Source organism: Rhinoderma darwinii, unplaced genomic scaffold (assembly GCF_050947455.1).
Source record: "Rhinoderma darwinii isolate aRhiDar2 unplaced genomic scaffold, aRhiDar2.hap1 Scaffold_548, whole genome shotgun sequence".
Lineage (NCBI taxonomy): Eukaryota > Metazoa > Chordata > Amphibia > Anura > Rhinodermatidae > Rhinoderma > Rhinoderma darwinii.
Window position 1 is genome coordinate 152,066 of NW_027464098.1, and position 20,915 is coordinate 172,980.

Genomic DNA, 20,915 nt, shown 5'->3' on the forward strand with positions numbered 1-20,915 from the left:
GCCCGCCCGCTCGCCTGCCCGCCACAATGGACCTACCTGTGTACACTAGATGGATGTGATGGAATGTACTGTCGTCCCTACATTTCAAGAAGAAGTAAGAATTGCAGTTGCAACAAAGCCTTGCTTGCCTACAAAGAGAGCAGCAATTTGGATTTGTTACTATGTTACCTAGAAGAATAACAAACTGTGCAAGGATGGAGGTTGTAGGAGCAAGGAGAAGTTGTCTGTAAAGTTGGTGGATGCCTATTTTCCATTTTGCAGTCCCTTGTCTCCCTCTTGTGGCCTCCTGGAGGCAACTAGCTGTGCAAAAAAAAGACAGCCTGGCGGCCGGCTGTTGCAGTGTTGCCCTCTCAGGCAACACTGAGTGACTGACTGAGCCTCACCGTCTTATATAAAGTTCAGACGGAACTTTGCACGTGTCATAGTGGAGCCCTCAGGATTCCAGAGCCAGCTTTCTGACATCATAATGGGGCCTCAGAGATAAAAGCCTGGGCCCAGGCAGTGTTGGTCAGTGCTGCTCAGCAGGCAGCACTGGACTGGACTGGATTACAGCTGATACAAGGTGTGAAGGAACAAGGGGTGGCTGTGGGCATGCACTTGCTGCCGCTGCCAGTGTTTATCTGCATGGCAGCAGGGCATTTGGGCGTTGCCAGGAAGGCGTTTTTATGTAGATTCCTCCTCTTTCAGCACTGCATTGTGGTGCAAGCAAAAGAAGCAAATCCTGTCTGGCTTCCTCTCCGGCCTTTATTCACCTCCCGTGTAGCTGTGAGTGTGTGAGCCTGCAGGGCCCCATGGAATTGCCTAGAAGTAGGCTGAATCGCTGCAAGGGCTGAACAGCAGTATCGGGCAGGCTCGGGCAACGCGCGGCCCGTTCGGGTTATCGCTTCTCGGCCTTTTGGCTAAGATCAAGTGTAGTATCTGTTCTTATCAGTTTAATATCTGATACGTCCCCTATCTGGGGACCATATATTAAATGGATTTTTAGAACAGGGAGATGGAAATAGAGCTTGCTCTGTCCACTCCACGCATTGACCTGGTATTGCAGTATTTCCAGGACCGGTGCACCCTTTCCTTATGTGTTGACTAAAAGCAGATTCCAAAAGTGTTTTTTGTCTTTGCTATTGTTTCTGTCTTTCTGAAGGGATCTCCCCTTTTAATCCCATTATTTCAACACCTGTTGGACAATGCATGAGTGATAATGAGCTCATTGATTAAATGCAATTAATGAATAGATTGCCACCTCTTGTTGTGTGTCGTCTGTGTTTCTGTGTTTCCGGCATTTCACATTGGAACACCTCATTCACCTTCCTTGTCTTCTCTCCGCCCTCCCTTTTAGGTAAGTTAAAGAGCTGCACCTGAGCCAGCCACTGATTGATTGATTGATTGATTGATTGATTGATTGATTGATTGATTGATGCAGCACAACAGTCAAATAGTGGAGTGGAGTAGGGGAACAGCAAACAGCCAATAAAGCAGCCCGCCCGCTCGCCTGCCCGCCACAATGGACCTACCTGTGTACACTAGATGGATGTGATGGAATGTACTGTCGTCCCTACATTTCAAGAAGAAGTAAGAATTGCAGTTGCAACAAAGCCTTGCTTGCCTACAAAGAGAGCAGCAATTTGGATTTGTTACTATGTTACCTAGAAGAATAACAAACTGTGCAAGGATGGAGGTTGTAGGAGCAAGGAGAAGTTGTCTGTAAAGTTGGTGGATGCCTATTTTCCATTTTGCAGTCCCTTGTCTCCCTCTTGTGGCCTCCTGGAGGCAACTAGCTGTGCAAAAAAAAGACAGCCTGGCGGCCGGCTGTTGCAGTGTTGCCCTCTCAGGCAACACTGAGTGACTGACTGAGCCTCACCGTCTTATATAAAGTTCAGACGGAACTTTGCACGTGTCATAGTGGAGCCCTCAGGATTCCAGAGCCAGCTTTCTGACATCATAATGGGGCCTCAGAGATAAAAGCCTGGGCCCAGGCAGTGTTAGTCAGTGCTGCTCAGCAGGCAGCACTGGACTGGACTGGATTACAGCTGATACAAGGTGTGAAGGAACAAGGGGTGGCTGTGGGCATGCACTTGCTGCCGCTGCCAGTGTTTATCTGCATGGCAGCAGGGCATTTGGGCGTTGCCAGGAAGGCGTTTTTATGTAGATTCCTCCTCTTTCAGCACTGCATTGTGGTGCAAGCAAAAGAAGCAAATCCTGTCTGGCTTCCTCTCCGGCCTTTATTCACCTCCCGTGTAGCTGTGAGTGTGTGAGCCTGCAGGGCCCCATGGAATTGCCTAGAAGTAGGCTGAATCGCTGCAAGGGCTGAACAGCAGTATCGGGCAGGCTCGGGCAACGCGCGGCCCGTTCGGGTTATCGCTTCTCGGCCTTTTGGCTAAGATCAAGTGTAGTATCTGTTCTTATCAGTTTAATATCTGATACGTCCCCTATCTGGGGACCATATATTAAATGGATTTTTAGAACAGGGAGATGGAAATAGAGCTTGCTCTGTCCACTCCACGCATTGACCTGGTATTGCAGTATTTCCAGGACCGGTGCACCCTTTCCTTATGTGTTGACTAAAAGCAGATTCCAAAAGTGTTTTTTGTCTTTGCTATTGTTTCTGTCTTTCTGAAGGGATCTCCCCTTTTAATCCCATTATTTCAACACCTGTTGGACAATGCATGAGTGATAATGAGCTCATTGATTAAATGCAATTAATGAATAGATTGCCACCTCTTGTTGTGTGTCGTCTGTGTTTCTGTGTTTCCGGCATTTCACATTGGAACACCTCATTCACCTTCCTTGTCTTCTCTCCGCCCTCCCTTTTAGGTAAGTTAAAGAGCTGCACCTGAGCCAGCCACTGATTGATTGATTGATTGATTGATTGATTGATTGATTGATTGATTGATTGATGCAGCACAACAGTCAAATAGTGGAGTGGAGTAGGGGAACAGCAAACAGCCAATAAAGCAGCCCGCCCGCTCGCCTGCCCGCCACAATGGACCTACCTGTGTACACTAGATGGATGTGATGGAATGTACTGTCGTCCCTACATTTCAAGAAGAAGTAAGAATTGCAGTTGCAACAAAGCCTTGCTTGCCTACAAAGAGAGCAGCAATTTGGATTTGTTACTATGTTACCTAGAAGAATAACAAACTGTGCAAGGATGGAGGTTGTAGGAGCAAGGAGAAGTTGTCTGTAAAGTTGGTGGATGCCTATTTTCCATTTTGCAGTCCCTTGTCTCCCTCTTGTGGCCTCCTGGAGGCAACTAGCTGTGCAAAAAAAAGACAGCCTGGCGGCCGGCTGTTGCAGTGTTGCCCTCTCAGGCAACACTGAGTGACTGACTGAGCCTCACCGTCTTATATAAAGTTCAGACGGAACTTTGCACGTGTCATAGTGGAGCCCTCAGGATTCCAGAGCCAGCTTTCTGACATCATAATGGGGCCTCAGAGATAAAAGCCTGGGCCCAGGCAGTGTTGGTCAGTGCTGCTCAGCAGGCAGCACTGGACTGGACTGGATTACAGCTGATACAAGGTGTGAAGGAACAAGGGGTGGCTGTGGGCATGCACTTGCTGCCGCTGCCAGTGTTTATCTGCATGGCAGCAGGGCATTTGGGCGTTGCCAGGAAGGCGTTTTTATGTAGATTCCTCCTCTTTCAGCACTGCATTGTGGTGCAAGCAAAAGAAGCAAATCCTGTCTGGCTTCCTCTCCGGCCTTTATTCACCTCCCGTGTAGCTGTGAGTGTGTGAGCCTGCAGGGCCCCATGGAATTGCCTAGAAGTAGGCTGAATCGCTGCAAGGGCTGAACAGCAGTATCGGGCAGGCTCGGGCAACGCGCGGCCCGTTCGGGTTATCGCTTCTCGGCCTTTTGGCTAAGATCAAGTGTAGTATCTGTTCTTATCAGTTTAATATCTGATACGTCCCCTATCTGGGGACCATATATTAAATGGATTTTTAGAACAGGGAGATGGAAATAGAGCTTGCTCTGTCCACTCCACGCATTGACCTGGTATTGCAGTATTTCCAGGACCGGTGCACCCTTTCCTTATGTGTTGACTAAAAGCAGATTCCAAAAGTGTTTTTTGTCTTTGCTATTGTTTCTGTCTTTCTGAAGGGATCTCCCCTTTTAATCCCATTATTTCAACACCTGTTGGACAATGCATGAGTGATAATGAGCTCATTGATTAAATGCAATTAATGAATAGATTGCCACCTCTTGTTGTGTGTCGTCTGTGTTTCTGTGTTTCCGGCATTTCACATTGGAACACCTCATTCACCTTCCTTGTCTTCTCTCCGCCCTCCCTTTTAGGTAAGTTAAAGAGCTGCACCTGAGCCAGCCACTGATTGATTGATTGATTGATTGATTGATTGATTGATTGATTGATTGATGCAGCACAACAGTCAAATAGTGGAGTGGAGTAGGGGAACAGCAAACAGCCAATAAAGCAGCCCGCCCGCTCGCCTGCCCGCCACAATGGACCTACCTGTGTACACTAGATGGATGTGATGGAATGTACTGTCGTCCCTACATTTCAAGAAGAAGTAAGAATTGCAGTTGCAACAAAGCCTTGCTTGCCTACAAAGAGAGCAGCAATTTGGATTTGTTACTATGTTACCTAGAAGAATAACAAACTGTGCAAGGATGGAGGTTGTAGGAGCAAGGAGAAGTTGTCTGTAAAGTTGGTGGATGCCTATTTTCCATTTTGCAGTCCCTTGTCTCCCTCTTGTGGCCTCCTGGAGGCAACTAGCTGTGCAAAAAAAAGACAGCCTGGCGGCCGGCTGTTGCAGTGTTGCCCTCTCAGGCAACACTGAGTGACTGACTGAGCCTCACCGTCTTATATAAAGTTCAGACGGAACTTTGCACGTGTCATAGTGGAGCCCTCAGGATTCCAGAGCCAGCTTTCTGACATCATAATGGGGCCTCAGAGATAAAAGCCTGGGCCCAGGCAGTGTTGGTCAGTGCTGCTCAGCAGGCAGCACTGGACTGGACTGGATTACAGCTGATACAAGGTGTGAAGGAACAAGGGGTGGCTGTGGGCATGCACTTGCTGCCGCTGCCAGTGTTTATCTGCATGGCAGCAGGGCATTTGGGCGTTGCCAGGAAGGCGTTTTTATGTAGATTCCTCCTCTTTCAGCACTGCATTGTGGTGCAAGCAAAAGAAGCAAATCCTGTCTGGCTTCCTCTCCGGCCTTTATTCACCTCCCGTGTAGCTGTGAGTGTGTGAGCCTGCAGGGCCCCATGGAATTGCCTAGAAGTAGGCTGAATCGCTGCAAGGGCTGAACAGCAGTATCGGGCAGGCTCGGGCAACGCGCGGCCCGTTCGGGTTATCGCTTCTCGGCCTTTTGGCTAAGATCAAGTGTAGTATCTGTTCTTATCAGTTTAATATCTGATACGTCCCCTATCTGGGGACCATATATTAAATGGATTTTTAGAACAGGGAGATGGAAATAGAGCTTGCTCTGTCCACTCCACGCATTGACCTGGTATTGCAGTATTTCCAGGACCGGTGCACCCTTTCCTTATGTGTTGACTAAAAGCAGATTCCAAAAGTGTTTTTTGTCTTTGCTATTGTTTCTGTCTTTCTGAAGGGATCTCCCCTTTTAATCCCATTATTTCAACACCTGTTGGACAATGCATGAGTGATAATGAGCTCATTGATTAAATGCAATTAATGAATAGATTGCCACCTCTTGTTGTGTGTCGTCTGTGTTTCTGTGTTTCCGGCATTTCACATTGGAACACCTCATTCACCTTCCTTGTCTTCTCTCCGCCCTCCCTTTTAGGTAAGTTAAAGAGCTGCACCTGAGCCAGCCACTGATTGATTGATTGATTGATTGATTGATTGATTGATTGATTGATTGATTGATTGATTGATGCAGCACAACAGTCAAATAGTGGAGTGGAGTAGGGGAACAGCAAACAGCCAATAAAGCAGCCCGCCCGCTCGCCTGCCCGCCACAATGGACCTACCTGTGTACACTAGATGGATGTGATGGAATGTACTGTCGTCCCTACATTTCAAGAAGAAGTAAGAATTGCAGTTGCAACAAAGCCTTGCTTGCCTACAAAGAGAGCAGCAATTTGGATTTGTTACTATGTTACCTAGAAGAATAACAAACTGTGCAAGGATGGAGGTTGTAGGAGCAAGGAGAAGTTGTCTGTAAAGTTGGTGGATGCCTATTTTCCATTTTGCAGTCCCTTGTCTCCCTCTTGTGGCCTCCTGGAGGCAACTAGCTGTGCAAAAAAAAGACAGCCTGGCGGCCGGCTGTTGCAGTGTTGCCCTCTCAGGCAACACTGAGTGACTGACTGAGCCTCACCGTCTTATATAAAGTTCAGACGGAACTTTGCACGTGTCATAGTGGAGCCCTCAGGATTCCAGAGCCAGCTTTCTGACATCATAATGGGGCCTCAGAGATAAAAGCCTGGGCCCAGGCAGTGTTGGTCAGTGCTGCTCAGCAGGCAGCACTGGACTGGACTGGATTACAGCTGATACAAGGTGTGAAGGAACAAGGGGTGGCTGTGGGCATGCACTTGCTGCCGCTGCCAGTGTTTATCTGCATGGCAGCAGGGCATTTGGGCGTTGCCAGGAAGGCGTTTTTATGTAGATTCCTCCTCTTTCAGCACTGCATTGTGGTGCAAGCAAAAGAAGCAAATCCTGTCTGGCTTCCTCTCCGGCCTTTATTCACCTCCCGTGTAGCTGTGAGTGTGTGAGCCTGCAGGGCCCCATGGAATTGCCTAGAAGTAGGCTGAATCGCTGCAAGGGCTGAACAGCAGTATCGGGCAGGCTCGGGCAACGCGCGGCCCGTTCGGGTTATCGCTTCTCGGCCTTTTGGCTAAGATCAAGTGTAGTATCTGTTCTTATCAGTTTAATATCTGATACGTCCCCTATCTGGGGACCATATATTAAATGGATTTTTAGAACAGGGAGATGGAAATAGAGCTTGCTCTGTCCACTCCACGCATTGACCTGGTATTGCAGTATTTCCAGGACCGGTGCACCCTTTCCTTATGTGTTGACTAAAAGCAGATTCCAAAAGTGTTTTTTGTCTTTGCTATTGTTTCTGTCTTTCTGAAGGGATCTCCCCTTTTAATCCCATTATTTCAACACCTGTTGGACAATGCATGAGTGATAATGAGCTCATTGATTAAATGCAATTAATGAATAGATTGCCACCTCTTGTTGTGTGTCGTCTGTGTTTCTGTGTTTCCGGCATTTCACATTGGAACACCTCATTCACCTTCCTTGTCTTCTCTCCGCCCTCCCTTTTAGGTAAGTTAAAGAGCTGCACCTGAGCCAGCCACTGATTGATTGATTGATTGATTGATTGATTGATTGATTGATTGATTGATGCAGCACAACAGTCAAATAGTGGAGTGGAGTAGGGGAACAGCAAACAGCCAATAAAGCAGCCCGCCCGCTCGCCTGCCCGCCACAATGGACCTACCTGTGTACACTAGATGGATGTGATGGAATGTACTGTCGTCCCTACATTTCAAGAAGAAGTAAGAATTGCAGTTGCAACAAAGCCTTGCTTGCCTACAAAGAGAGCAGCAATTTGGATTTGTTACTATGTTACCTAGAAGAATAACAAACTGTGCAAGGATGGAGGTTGTAGGAGCAAGGAGAAGTTGTCTGTAAAGTTGGTGGATGCCTATTTTCCATTTTGCAGTCCCTTGTCTCCCTCTTGTGGCCTCCTGGAGGCAACTAGCTGTGCAAAAAAAAGACAGCCTGGCGGCCGGCTGTTGCAGTGTTGCCCTCTCAGGCAACACTGAGTGACTGACTGAGCCTCACCGTCTTATATAAAGTTCAGACGGAACTTTGCACGTGTCATAGTGGAGCCCTCAGGATTCCAGAGCCAGCTTTCTGACATCATAATGGGGCCTCAGAGATAAAAGCCTGGGCCCAGGCAGTGTTGGTCAGTGCTGCTCAGCAGGCAGCACTGGACTGGACTGGATTACAGCTGATACAAGGTGTGAAGGAACAAGGGGTGGCTGTGGGCATGCACTTGCTGCCGCTGCCAGTGTTTATCTGCATGGCAGCAGGGCATTTGGGCGTTGCCAGGAAGGCGTTTTTATGTAGATTCCTCCTCTTTCAGCACTGCATTGTGGTGCAAGCAAAAGAAGCAAATCCTGTCTGGCTTCCTCTCCGGCCTTTATTGACCTCCCGTGTAGCTGTGAGTGTGTGAGCCTGCAGGGCCCCATGGAATTGCCTAGAAGTAGGCTGAATCGCTGCAAGGGCTGAACAGCAGTATCGGGCAGGCTCGGGCAACGCGCGGCCCGTTCGGGTTATCGCTTCTCGGCCTTTTGGCTAAGATCAAGTGTAGTATCTGTTCTTATCAGTTTAATATCTGATACGTCCCCTATCTGGGGACCATATATTAAATGGATTTTTAGAACAGGGAGATGGAAATAGAGCTTGCTCTGTCCACTCCACGCATTGACCTGGTATTGCAGTATTTCCAGGACCGGTGCACCCTTTCCTTATGTGTTGACTAAAAGCAGATTCCAAAAGTGTTTTTTGTCTTTGCTATTGTTTCTGTCTTTCTGAAGGGATCTCCCCTTTTAATCCCATTATTTCAACACCTGTTGGACAATGCATGAGTGATAATGAGCTCATTGATTAAATGCAATTAATGAATAGATTGCCACCTCTTGTTGTGTGTCGTCTGTGTTTCTGTGTTTCCGGCATTTCACATTGGAACACCTCATTCACCTTCCTTGTCTTCTCTCCGCCCTCCCTTTTAGGTAAGTTAAAGAGCTGCACCTGAGCCAGCCACTGATTGATTGATTGATTGATTGATTGATTGATTGATTGATTGATGCAGCACAACAGTCAAATAGTGGAGTGGAGTAGGGGAACAGCAAACAGCCAATAAAGCAGCCCGCCCGCTCGCCTGCCCGCCACAATGGACCTACCTGTGTACACTAGATGGATGTGATGGAATGTACTGTCGTCCCTACATTTCAAGAAGAAGTAAGAATTGCAGTTGCAACAAAGCCTTGCTTGCCTACAAAGAGAGCAGCAATTTGGATTTGTTACTATGTTACCTAGAAGAATAACAAACTGTGCAAGGATGGAGGTTGTAGGAGCAAGGAGAAGTTGTCTGTAAAGTTGGTGGATGCCTATTTTCCATTTTGCAGTCCCTTGTCTCCCTCTTGTGGCCTCCTGGAGGCAACTAGCTGTGCAAAAAAAAAGACAGCCTGGCGGCCGGCTGTTGCAGTGTTGCCCTCTCAGGCAACACTGAGTGACTGACTGAGCCTCACCGTCTTATATAAAGTTCAGACGGAACTTTGCACGTGTCATAGTGGAGCCCTCAGGATTCCAGAGCCAGCTTTCTGACATCATAATGGGGCCTCAGAGATAAAAGCCTGGGCCCAGGCAGTGTTGGTCAGTGCTGCTCAGCAGGCAGCACTGGACTGGACTGGATTACAGCTGATACAAGGTGTGAAGGAACAAGGGGTGGCTGTGGGCATGCACTTGCTGCCGCTGCCAGTGTTTATCTGCATGGCAGCAGGGCATTTGGGCGTTGCCAGGAAGGCGTTTTTATGTAGATTCCTCCTCTTTCAGCACTGCATTGTGGTGCAAGCAAAAGAAGCAAATCCTGTCTGGCTTCCTCTCCGGCCTTTATTCACCTCCCGTGTAGCTGTGAGTGTGTGAGCCTGCAGGGCCCCATGGAATTGCCTAGAAGTAGGCTGAATCGCTGCAAGGGCTGAACAGCAGTATCGGGCAGGCTCGGGCAACGCGCGGCCCGTTCGGGTTATCGCTTCTCGGCCTTTTGGCTAAGATCAAGTGTAGTATCTGTTCTTATCAGTTTAATATCTGATACGTCCCCTATCTGGGGACCATATATTAAATGGATTTTTAGAACAGGGAGATGGAAATAGAGCTTGCTCTGTCCACTCCACGCATTGACCTGGTATTGCAGTATTTCCAGGACCGGTGCACCCTTTCCTTATGTGTTGACTAAAAGCAGATTCCAAAAGTGTTTTTTGTCTTTGCTATTGTTTCTGTCTTTCTGAAGGGATCTCCCCTTTTAATCCCATTATTTCAACACCTGTTGGACAATGCATGAGTGATAATGAGCTCATTGATTAAATGCAATTAATGAATAGATTGCCACCTCTTGTTGTGTGTCGTCTGTGTTTCTGTGTTTCCGGCATTTCACATTGGAACACCTCATTCACCTTCCTTGTCTTCTCTCCGCCCTCCCTTTTAGGTAAGTTAAAGAGCTGCACCTGAGCCAGCCACTGATTGATTGATTGATTGATTGATTGATTGATTGATTGATTGATGCAGCACAACAGTCAAATAGTGGAGTGGAGTAGGGGAACAGCAAACAGCCAATAAAGCAGCCCGCCCGCTCGCCTGCCCGCCACAATGGACCTACCTGTGTACACTAGATGGATGTGATGGAATGTACTGTCGTCCCTACATTTCAAGAAGAAGTAAGAATTGCAGTTGCAACAAAGCCTTGCTTGCCTACAAAGAGAGCAGCAATTTGGATTTGTTACTATGTTACCTAGAAGAATAACAAACTGTGCAAGGATGGAGGTTGTAGGAGCAAGGAGAAGTTGTCTGTAAAGTTGGTGGATGCCTATTTTCCATTTTGCAGTCCCTTGTCTCCCTCTTGTGGCCTCCTGGAGGCAACTAGCTGTGCAAAAAAAAGACAGCCTGGCGGCCGGCTGTTGCAGTGTTGCCCTCTCAGGCAACACTGAGTGACTGACTGAGCCTCACCGTCTTATATAAAGTTCAGACGGAACTTTGCACGTGTCATAGTGGAGCCCTCAGGATTCCAGAGCCAGCTTTCTGACATCATAATGGGGCCTCAGAGATAAAAGCCTGGGCCCAGGCAGTGTTGGTCAGTGCTGCTCAGCAGGCAGCACTGGACTGGACTGGATTACAGCTGATACAAGGTGTGAAGGAACAAGGGGTGGCTGTGGGCATGCACTTGCTGCCGCTGCCAGTGTTTATCTGCATGGCAGCAGGGCATTTGGGCGTTGCCAGGAAGGCGTTTTTATGTAGATTCCTCCTCTTTCAGCACTGCATTGTGGTGCAAGCAAAAGAAGCAAATCCTGTCTGGCTTCCTCTCCGGCCTTTATTCACCTCCCGTGTAGCTGTGAGTGTGTGAGCCTGCAGGGCCCCATGGAATTGCCTAGAAGTAGGCTGAATCGCTGCAAGGGCTGAACAGCAGTATCGGGCAGGCTCGGGCAACGCGCGGCCCGTTCGGGTTATCGCTTCTCGGCCTTTTGGCTAAGATCAAGTGTAGTATCTGTTCTTATCAGTTTAATATCTGATACGTCCCCTATCTGGGGACCATATATTAAATGGATTTTTAGAACAGGGAGATGGAAATAGAGCTTGCTCTGTCCACTCCACGCATTGACCTGGTATTGCAGTATTTCCAGGACCGGTGCACCCTTTCCTTATGTGTTGACTAAAAGCAGATTCCAAAAGTGTTTTTTGTCTTTGCTATTGTTTCTGTCTTTCTGAAGGGATCTCCCCTTTTAATCCCATTATTTCAACACCTGTTGGACAATGCATGAGTGATAATGAGCTCATTGATTAAATGCAATTAATGAATAGATTGCCACCTCTTGTTGTGTGTCGTCTGTGTTTCTGTGTTTCCGGCATTTCACATTGGAACACCTCATTCACCTTCCTTGTCTTCTCTCCGCCCTCCCTTTTAGGTAAGTTAAAGAGCTGCACCTGAGCCAGCCACTGATTGATTGATTGATTGATTGATTGATTGATTGATTGATTGATTGATTGATTGATGCAGCACAACAGTCAAATAGTGGAGTGGAGTAGGGGAACAGCAAACAGCCAATAAAGCAGCCCGCCCGCTCGCCTGCCCGCCACAATGGACCTACCTGTGTACACTAGATGGATGTGATGGAATGTACTGTCGTCCCTACATTTCAAGAAGAAGTAAGAATTGCAGTTGCAACAAAGCCTTGCTTGCCTACAAAGAGAGCAGCAATTTGGATTTGTTACTATGTTACCTAGAAGAATAACAAACTGTGCAAGGATGGAGGTTGTAGGAGCAAGGAGAAGTTGTCTGTAAAGTTGGTGGATGCCTATTTTCCATTTTGCAGTCCCTTGTCTCCCTCTTGTGGCCTCCTGGAGGCAACTAGCTGTGCAAAAAAAAGACAGCCTGGCGGCCGGCTGTTGCAGTGTTGCCCTCTCAGGCAACACTGAGTGACTGACTGAGCCTCACCGTCTTATATAAAGTTCAGACGGAACTTTGCACGTGTCATAGTGGAGCCCTCAGGATTCCAGAGCCAGCTTTCTGACATCATAATGGGGCCTCAGAGATAAAAGCCTGGGCCCAGGCAGTGTTGGTCAGTGCTGCTCAGCAGGCAGCACTGGACTGGACTGGATTACAGCTGATACAAGGTGTGAAGGAACAAGGGGTGGCTGTGGGCATGCACTTGCTGCCGCTGCCAGTGTTTATCTGCATGGCAGCAGGGCATTTGGGCGTTGCCAGGAAGGCGTTTTTATGTAGATTCCTCCTCTTTCAGCACTGCATTGTGGTGCAAGCAAAAGAAGCAAATCCTGTCTGGCTTCCTCTCCGGCCTTTATTGACCTCCCGTGTAGCTGTGAGTGTGTGAGCCTGCAGGGCCCCATGGAATTGCCTAGAAGTAGGCTGAATCGCTGCAAGGGCTGAACAGCAGTATCGGGCAGGCTCGGGCAACGCGCGGCCCGTTCGGGTTATCGCTTCTCGGCCTTTTGGCTAAGATCAAGTGTAGTATCTGTTCTTATCAGTTTAATATCTGATACGTCCCCTATCTGGGGACCATATATTAAATGGATTTTTAGAACAGGGAGATGGAAATAGAGCTTGCTCTGTCCACTCCACGCATTGACCTGGTATTGCAGTATTTCCAGGACCGGTGCACCCTTTCCTTATGTGTTGACTAAAAGCAGATTCCAAAAGTGTTTTTTGTCTTTGCTATTGTTTCTGTCTTTCTGAAGGGATCTCCCCTTTTAATCCCATTATTTCAACACCTGTTGGACAATGCATGAGTGATAATGAGCTCATTGATTAAATGCAATTAATGAATAGATTGCCACCTCTTGTTGTGTGTCGTCTGTGTTTCTGTGTTTCCGGCATTTCACATTGGAACACCTCATTCACCTTCCTTGTCTTCTCTCCGCCCTCCCTTTTAGGTAAGTTAAAGAGCTGCACCTGAGCCAGCCACTGATTGATTGATTGATTGATTGATTGATTGATTGATTGATTGATGCAGCACAACAGTCAAATAGTGGAGTGGAGTAGGGGAACAGCAAACAGCCAATAAAGCAGCCCGCCCGCTCGCCTGCCCGCCACAATGGACCTACCTGTGTACACTAGATGGATGTGATGGAATGTACTGTCGTCCCTACATTTCAAGAAGAAGTAAGAATTGCAGTTGCAACAAAGCCTTGCTTGCCTACAAAGAGAGCAGCAATTTGGATTTGTTACTATGTTACCTAGAAGAATAACAAACTGTGCAAGGATGGAGGTTGTAGGAGCAAGGAGAAGTTGTCTGTAAAGTTGGTGGATGCCTATTTTCCATTTTGCAGTCCCTTGTCTCCCTCTTGTGGCCTCCTGGAGGCAACTAGCTGTGCAAAAAAAAAGACAGCCTGGCGGCCGGCTGTTGCAGTGTTGCCCTCTCAGGCAACACTGAGTGACTGACTGAGCCTCACCGTCTTATATAAAGTTCAGACGGAACTTTGCACGTGTCATAGTGGAGCCCTCAGGATTCCAGAGCCAGCTTTCTGACATCATAATGGGGCCTCAGAGATAAAAGCCTGGGCCCAGGCAGTGTTGGTCAGTGCTGCTCAGCAGGCAGCACTGGACTGGACTGGATTACAGCTGATACAAGGTGTGAAGGAACAAGGGGTGGCTGTGGGCATGCACTTGCTGCCCCTGCCAGTGTTTATCTGCATGGCAGCAGGGCATTTGGGCGTTGCCAGGAAGGCGTTTTTATGTAGATTCCTCCTCTTTCAGCACTGCATTGTGGTGCAAGCAAAAGAAGCAAATCCTGTCTGGCTTCCTCTCCGGCCTTTATTCACCTCCCGTGTAGCTGTGAGTGTGTGAGCCTGCAGGGCCCCATGGAATTGCCTAGAAGTAGGCTGAATCGCTGCAAGGGCTGAACAGCAGTATCGGGCAGGCTCGGGCAACGCGCGGCCCGTTCGGGTTATCGCTTCTCGGCCTTTTGGCTAAGATCAAGTGTAGTATCTGTTCTTATCAGTTTAATATCTGATACGTCCCCTATCTGGGGACCATATATTAAATGGATTTTTAGAACAGGGAGATGGAAATAGAGCTTGCTCTGTCCACTCCACGCATTGACCTGGTATTGCAGTATTTCCAGGACCGGTGCACCCTTTCCTTATGTGTTGACTAAAAGCAGATTCCAAAAGTGTTTTTTGTCTTTGCTATTGTTTCTGTCTTTCTGAAGGGATCTCCCCTTTTAATCCCATTATTTCAACACCTGTTGGACAATGCATGAGTGATAATGAGCTCATTGATTAAATGCAATTAATGAATAGATTGCCACCTCTTGTTGTGTGTCGTCTGTGTTTCTGTGTTTCCGGCATTTCACATTGGAACACCTCATTCACCTTCCTTGTCTTCTCTCCGCCCTCCCTTTTAGGTAAGTTAAAGAGCTGCACCTGAGCCAGCCACTGATTGATTGATTGATTGATTGATTGATTGATTGATTGATTGATTGATTGATGCAGCACAACAGTCAAATAGTGGAGTGGAGTAGGGGAACAGCAAACAGCCAATAAAGCAGCCCGCCCGCTCGCCTGCCCGCCACAATGGACCTACCTGTGTACACTAGATGGATGTGATGGAATGTACTGTCGTCCCTACATTTCAAGAAGAAGTAAGAATTGCAGTTGCAACAAAGCCTTGCTTGCCTACAAAGAGAGCAGCAATTTGGATTTGTTACTATGTTACCTAGAAGAATAACAAACTGTGCAAGGATGGAGGTTGTAGGAGCAAGGAGAAGTTGTCTGTAAAGTTGGTGGATGCCTATTTTCCATTTTGCAGTCCCTTGTCTCCCTCTTGTGGCCTCCTGGAGGCAACTAGCTGTGCAAAAAAAAGACAGCCTGGCGGCCGGCTGTTGCAGTGTTGCCCTCTCAGGCAACACTGAGTGACTGACTGAGCCTCACCGTCTTATATAAAGTTCAGACGGAACTTTGCACGTGTCATAGTGGAGCCCTCAGGATTCCAGAGCCAGCTTTCTGACATCATAATGGGGCCTCAGAGATAAAAGCCTGGGCCCAGGCAGTGTTAGTCAGTGCTGCTCAGCAGGCAGCACTGGACTGGACTGGATTACAGCTGATACAAGGTGTGAAGGAACAAGGGGTGGCTGTGGGCATGCACTTGCTGCCGCTGCCAGTGTTTATCTGCATGGCAGCAGGGCATTTGGGCGTTGCCAGGAAGGCGTTTTTATGTAGATTCCTCCTCTTTCAGCACTGCATTGTGGTGCAAGCAAAAGAAGCAAATCCTGTCTGGCTTCCTCTCCGGCCTTTATTCACCTCCCGTGTAGCTGTGAGTGTGTGAGCCTGCAGGGCCCCATGGAATTGCCTAGAAGTAGGCTGAATCGCTGCAAGGGCTGAACAGCAGTATCGGGCAGGCTCGGGCAACGCGCGGCCCGTTCGGGTTATCGCTTCTCGGCCTTTTGGCTAAGATCAAGTGTAGTATCTGTTCTTATCAGTTTAATATCTGATACGTCCCCTATCTGGGGACCATATATTAAATGGATTTTTAGAACAGGGAGATGGAAATAGAGCTTGCTCTGTCCACTCCACGCATTGACCTGGTATTGCAGTATTTCCAGGACCGGTGCACCCTTTCCTTATGTGTTGACTAAAAGCAGATTCCAAAAGTGTTTTTTGTCTTTGCTATTGTTTCTGTCTTTCTGAAGGGATCTCCCCTTTTAATCCCATTATTTCAACACCTGTTGGACAATGCATGAGTGATAATGAGCTCATTGATTAAATGCAATTAATGAATAGATTGCCACCTCTTGTTGTGTGTCGTCTGTGTTTCTGTGTTTCCGGCATTTCACATTGGAACACCTCATTCACCTTCCTTGTCTTCTCTCCGCCCTCCCTTTTAGGTAAGTTAAAGAGCTGCACCTGAGCCAGCCACTGATTGATTGATTGATTGATTGATTGATTGATTGATGCAGCACAACAGTCAAATAGTGGAGTGGAGTAGGGGAACAGCAAACAGCCAATAAAGCAGCCCGCCCGCTCGCCTGCCCGCCACAATGGACCTACCTGTGTACACTAGATGGATGTGATGGAATGTACTGTCGTCCCTACATTTCAAGAAGAAGTAAGAATTGCAGTTGCAACAAAGCCTTGCTTGCCTACAAAGAGAGCAGCAATTTGGATTTGTTACTATGTTACCTAGAAGAATAACAAACTGTGCAAGGATGGAGGTTGTAGGAGCAAGGAGAAGTTGTCTGTAAAGTTGGTGGATGCCTATTTTCCATTTTGCAGTCCCTTGTCTCCCTCTTGTGGCCTCCTGGAGGCAACTAGCTGTGCAAAAAAAAAGACAGCCTGGCGGCCGGCTGTTGCAGTGTTGCCCTCTCAGGCAACACTGAGTGACTGACTGAGCCTCACCGTCTTATATAAAGTTCAGACGGAACTTTGCACGTGTCATAGTGGAGCCCTCAGGATTCCAGAGCCAGCTTTCTGACATCATAATGGGGCCTCAGAGATAAAAGCCTGGGCCCAGGCAGTGTTGGTCAGTGCTGCTCAGCAGGCAGCACTGGACTGGACTGGATTACAGCTGATACAAGGTGTGAAGGAACAAGGGGTGGCTGTGGGCATGCACTTGCTGCCCCTGCCAGTGTTTATCTGCATGGCAGCAGGGCATTTGGGCGTTGCCAGGAAGGCGTTTTTATGTAGATTCCTCCTCTTTCAGCACTGCATTGTGGTGCAAGCAAAAGAAGCAAATCCTGTCTGGCTTCCTCTCCGGCCTTTATTCACCTCCCGTGTAGCTGTGAGTGTGTGAGCCTGCAGGGCCCCATGGAATTGCCTAGAAGTAGGCTGAATCGCTGCAAGGGCTGAACAGCAGTATCGGGCAGGCTCGGGCAACGCGCGGCCCGTTCGGGTTATCGCTTCTCGGCCTTTTGGCTAAGATCAAGTGTAGTATCTGTTCTTATCAGTTTAATATCTGATACGTCCCCTATCTGGGGACCATATATTAAATGGATTTTTAGAACAGGGAGATGGAAATAGAGCTTGCTCTGTCCACTCCACGCATTGACCTGGTATTGCAGTATTTCCAGGACCGGTGCACCCTTTCCTTATGTGTTGACTAAAAGCAGATTCCAAAAGTGTTTTTTGTCTTTGCTATTGTTTCTGTCTTTCTGAAGGGATCTCCCCTTTTAATCCCATTATTTCAACACCTGTTGGACAATGCATGAGTGATAATGAGCTCATTGATTAAATGCAATTAATGAATAGATTGCCACCTCTTGTTGTGTGTCGTCTGTGTTTCTGTGTTTCCGGCATTTCACATTGGAACACCTCATTCACCTTCCTTGTCTTCTCTCCGCCCTCCCTTTTAGGTAAGTTAAAGAGCTGCACCTGAGCCAGCCACTGATTGATTGATTGATTGATTGATTGATTGATTGATTGATTGATTGATTGATTGATTGATTGATTGATTGATGCAGCACAACAGTCAAATAGTGGAGTGGAGTAGGGGAACAGCAAACAGCCAATAAAGCAGCCCGCCCGCTCGCCTGCCCGCCACAATGGACCTACCTGTGTACACTAGATGGATGTGATGGAATGTACTGTCGTCCCTACATTTCAAGAAGAAGTAAGAATTGCAGTTGCAACAAAGCCTTGCTTGCCTACAAAGAGAGCAGCAATTTGGATTTGTTACTATGTTACCTAGAAGAATAACAAACTGTGCAAGGATGGAGGTTGTAGGAGCAAGGAGAAGTTGTCTGTAAAGTTGGTGGATGCCTATTTTCCATTTTGCAGTCCCTTGTCTCCCTCTTGTGGCCTCCTGGAGGCAACTAGCTGTGCAAAAAAAAGACAGCCTGGCGGCCGGCTGTTGCAGTGTTGCCCTCTCAGGCAACACTGAGTGACTGACTGAGCCTCACCGTCTTATATAAAGTTCAGACGGAACTTTGCACGTGTCATAGTGGAGCCCTCAGGATTCCAGAGCCAGCTTTCTGACATCATAATGGGGCCTCAGAGATAAAAGCCTGGGCCCAGGCAGTGTTAGTCAGTGCTGCTCAGCAGGCAGCACTGGACTGGACTGGATTACAGCTGATACAAGGTGTGAAGGAACAAGGGGTGGCTGTGGGCATGCACTTGCTGCCGCTGCCAGTGTTTATCTGCATGGCAGCAGGGCATTTGGGCGTTGCCAGGAAGGCGTTTTTATGTAGATTCCTCCTCTTTCAGCACTGCATTGTGGTGCAAGCAAAAGAAGCAAATCCTGTCTGGCTTCCTCTCCGGCCTTTATTCACCTCCCGTGTAGCTGTGAGTGTGTGAGCCTGCAGGGCCCCATGGAATTGCCTAGAAGTAGGCTGAATCGCTGCAAGGGCTGAACAGCAGTATCGGGCAGGCTCGGGCAACGCGCGGCCCGTTCGGGTTATCGCTTCTCGGCCTTTTGGCTAAGATCAAGTGTAGTATCTGTTCTTATCAGTTTAATATCTGATACGTCCCCTATCTGGGGACCATATATTAAATGGATTTTTAGAACAGGGAGATGGAAATAGAGCTTGCTCTGTCCACTCCACGCATTGACCTGGTATTGCAGTATTTCCAGGACCGGTGCACCCTTTCCTTATGTGTTGACTAAAAGCAGATTCCAAAAGTGTTTTTTGTCTTTGCTATTGTTTCTGTCTTTCTGAAGGGATCTCCCCTTTTAATCCCATTATTTCAACACCTGTTGGACAATGCATGAGTGATAATGAGCTCATTGATTAAATGCAATTAATGAATAGATTGCCACCTCTTGTTGTGTGTCGTCTGTGTTTCTGTGTTTCCGGCATTTCACATTGGAACACCTCATTCACCTTCCTTGTCTTCTCTCCGCCCTCCCTTTTAGGTAAGTTAAAGAGCTGCACCTGAGCCAGCCACTGATTGATTGATTGATTGATTGATTGATTGATTGATTGATGCAGCACAACAGTCAAATAGTGGAGTGGAGTAGGGGAACAGCAAACAGCCAATAAAGCAGCCCGCCCGCTCGCCTGCCCGCCACAATGGACCTACCTGTGTACACTAGATGGATGTGATGGAATGTACTGTCGTCCCTACATTTCAAGAAGAAGTAAGAATTGCAGTTGCAACAAAGCCTTGCTTGCCTACAAAGAGAGCAGCAATTTGGATTTGTTACTATGTTACCTAGAAGAATAACAAACTGTGCAAGGATGGAGGTTGTAGGAGCAAGGAGAAGTTGTCTGTAAAGTTGGTGGATGCCTATTTTCCATTTTGCAGTCCCTTGTCTCCCTCTTGTGGCCTCCTGGAGGCAACTAGCTGTGCAAAAAAAAGACAGCCTGGCGGCCGGCTGTTGCAGTGTTGCCCTCTCAGGCAACACTGAGTGACTGACTGAGCCTCACCGTCTTATATAAAGTTCAGACGGAACTTTGCACGTGTCATAGTGGAGCCCTCAGGATTCCAGAGCCAGCTTTCTGACATCATAATGGGGCCTCAGAGATAAAAGCCTGGGCCCAGGCAGTGTTGGTCAGTGCTGCTCAGCAGGCAGCACTGGACTGGACTGGATTACAGCTGATACAAGGTGTGAAGGAACAAGGGGTGGCTGTGGGCATGCACTTGCTGCCGCTGCCAGTGTTTATCTGCATGGCAGCAGGGCATTTGGGCGTTGCCAGGAAGGCGTTTTTATGTAGATTCCTCCTCTTTCAGCACTGCATTGTGGTGCAAGCAAAAGAAGCAAATCCTGTCTGGCTTCCTCTCCGGCCTTTATTCACCTCCCGTGTATCTGTGAGTGTGTGAGCCTGCAGGGCCCCATGGAATTGCCTAGAAGTAGGCTGAATCGCTGCAAGGGCTGAACAGCAGTATCGGGCAGGCTCGGGCAACGCGCGGCCCGTTCGGGTTATCGCTTCTCGGCCTTTTGGCTAAGATCAAGTGTAGTATCTGTTCTTATCAGTTTAATATCTGATACGTCCCCTATCTGGGGACCATATATTAAATGGATTTTTAGAACAGGGAGATGGAAATAGAGCTTGCTCTGTCCACTCCACGCATTGACCTGGTATTGCAGTATTTCCAGGACCGGTGCACCCTTTCCTTATGTGTTGACTAAAAGCAGATTCCAAAAGTGTTTTTTGTCTTTGCTATTGTTTCTGTCTTTCTGAAGGGATCTCCCCTTTTAATCCCATTATTTCAACACCTGTTGGACAATGCATGAGTGATAATGAGCTCATTGATTAAATGCAATTAATGAATAGATTGCCACCTCTTGTTGTGTGTCGTCTGTGTTTCTGTGTTTCCGGCATTTCACATTGGAACACCTCATTCACCTTCCTTGTCTTCTCTCCGCCCTCCCTTTTAGGTAAGTTAAAGAGCTGCACCTGAGCCAGCCACTGATTGATTGATTGATTGATTGATTGATTGATTGATTGATTGATTGATTGATTGATTGATTGATGCAGCACAACAGTCAAATAGTGGAGTGGAGTAGGGGAACAGCAAACAGCCAATAAAGCAGCCCGCCCGCTCGCCTGCCCGCCACAATGGACCTACCTGTGTACACTAGATGGATGTGATGGAATGTACTGTCGTCCCTACATTTCAAGAAGAAGTAAGAATTGCAGTTGCAACAAAGCCTTGCTTGCCTACAAAGAGAGCAGCAATTTGGATTTGTTACTATGTTACCTAGAAGAATAACAAACTGTGCAAGGATGGAGGTTGTAGGAGCAAGGAGAAGTTGTCT

The 20,915-nt window shown here is 47.8% G+C and overlaps 14 non-coding genes across 14 annotated transcripts; all 14 read left to right on the forward strand.

Annotated features, from left to right (window-relative positions):
* The first annotated feature begins 879 nt into the window (after positions 1-879).
* Positions 880-1,070, forward strand: LOC142723165 (U2 spliceosomal RNA). Its single transcript, XR_012875382.1, has one exon. It is a non-coding gene; the product is annotated as a U2 spliceosomal RNA (small nuclear RNA).
* A 1,284-nt stretch (positions 1,071-2,354) lies between these two features.
* On the forward strand, positions 2,355-2,545 carry LOC142723166 (U2 spliceosomal RNA). Its single transcript, XR_012875383.1, has one exon. It is a non-coding gene; the product is annotated as a U2 spliceosomal RNA (small nuclear RNA).
* A 1,288-nt stretch (positions 2,546-3,833) lies between these two features.
* LOC142723167 (U2 spliceosomal RNA) lies at positions 3,834-4,024 on the forward strand. Its single transcript, XR_012875384.1, has one exon. It is a non-coding gene; the product is annotated as a U2 spliceosomal RNA (small nuclear RNA).
* Positions 4,025-5,308: 1,284 nt separating this feature from the next.
* Positions 5,309-5,499, forward strand: LOC142723168 (U2 spliceosomal RNA). The gene has a single exon (XR_012875385.1). It is a non-coding gene; the product is annotated as a U2 spliceosomal RNA (small nuclear RNA).
* A 1,296-nt stretch (positions 5,500-6,795) lies between these two features.
* Positions 6,796-6,986, forward strand: LOC142723169 (U2 spliceosomal RNA). Its single transcript, XR_012875386.1, has one exon. It is a non-coding gene; the product is annotated as a U2 spliceosomal RNA (small nuclear RNA).
* Positions 6,987-8,270: 1,284 nt separating this feature from the next.
* Positions 8,271-8,461, forward strand: LOC142723170 (U2 spliceosomal RNA). Its single transcript, XR_012875388.1, has one exon. It is a non-coding gene; the product is annotated as a U2 spliceosomal RNA (small nuclear RNA).
* Positions 8,462-9,742: 1,281 nt separating this feature from the next.
* LOC142723171 (U2 spliceosomal RNA) lies at positions 9,743-9,933 on the forward strand. Its single transcript, XR_012875389.1, has one exon. It is a non-coding gene; the product is annotated as a U2 spliceosomal RNA (small nuclear RNA).
* Positions 9,934-11,213: 1,280 nt separating this feature from the next.
* Positions 11,214-11,404, forward strand: LOC142723172 (U2 spliceosomal RNA). The gene has a single exon (XR_012875390.1). It is a non-coding gene; the product is annotated as a U2 spliceosomal RNA (small nuclear RNA).
* Positions 11,405-12,696: 1,292 nt separating this feature from the next.
* LOC142723173 (U2 spliceosomal RNA) lies at positions 12,697-12,887 on the forward strand. The gene has a single exon (XR_012875391.1). It is a non-coding gene; the product is annotated as a U2 spliceosomal RNA (small nuclear RNA).
* A 1,281-nt stretch (positions 12,888-14,168) lies between these two features.
* LOC142723174 (U2 spliceosomal RNA) lies at positions 14,169-14,359 on the forward strand. The gene has a single exon (XR_012875392.1). It is a non-coding gene; the product is annotated as a U2 spliceosomal RNA (small nuclear RNA).
* Positions 14,360-15,647: 1,288 nt separating this feature from the next.
* LOC142723177 (U2 spliceosomal RNA) lies at positions 15,648-15,838 on the forward strand. The gene has a single exon (XR_012875394.1). It is a non-coding gene; the product is annotated as a U2 spliceosomal RNA (small nuclear RNA).
* A 1,273-nt stretch (positions 15,839-17,111) lies between these two features.
* Positions 17,112-17,302, forward strand: LOC142723178 (U2 spliceosomal RNA). Its single transcript, XR_012875395.1, has one exon. It is a non-coding gene; the product is annotated as a U2 spliceosomal RNA (small nuclear RNA).
* A 1,308-nt stretch (positions 17,303-18,610) lies between these two features.
* On the forward strand, positions 18,611-18,801 carry LOC142723179 (U2 spliceosomal RNA). The gene has a single exon (XR_012875396.1). It is a non-coding gene; the product is annotated as a U2 spliceosomal RNA (small nuclear RNA).
* Positions 18,802-20,077: 1,276 nt separating this feature from the next.
* On the forward strand, positions 20,078-20,268 carry LOC142723180 (U2 spliceosomal RNA). Its single transcript, XR_012875397.1, has one exon. It is a non-coding gene; the product is annotated as a U2 spliceosomal RNA (small nuclear RNA).
* The last annotated feature ends 647 nt before the right edge of the window (positions 20,269-20,915 follow it).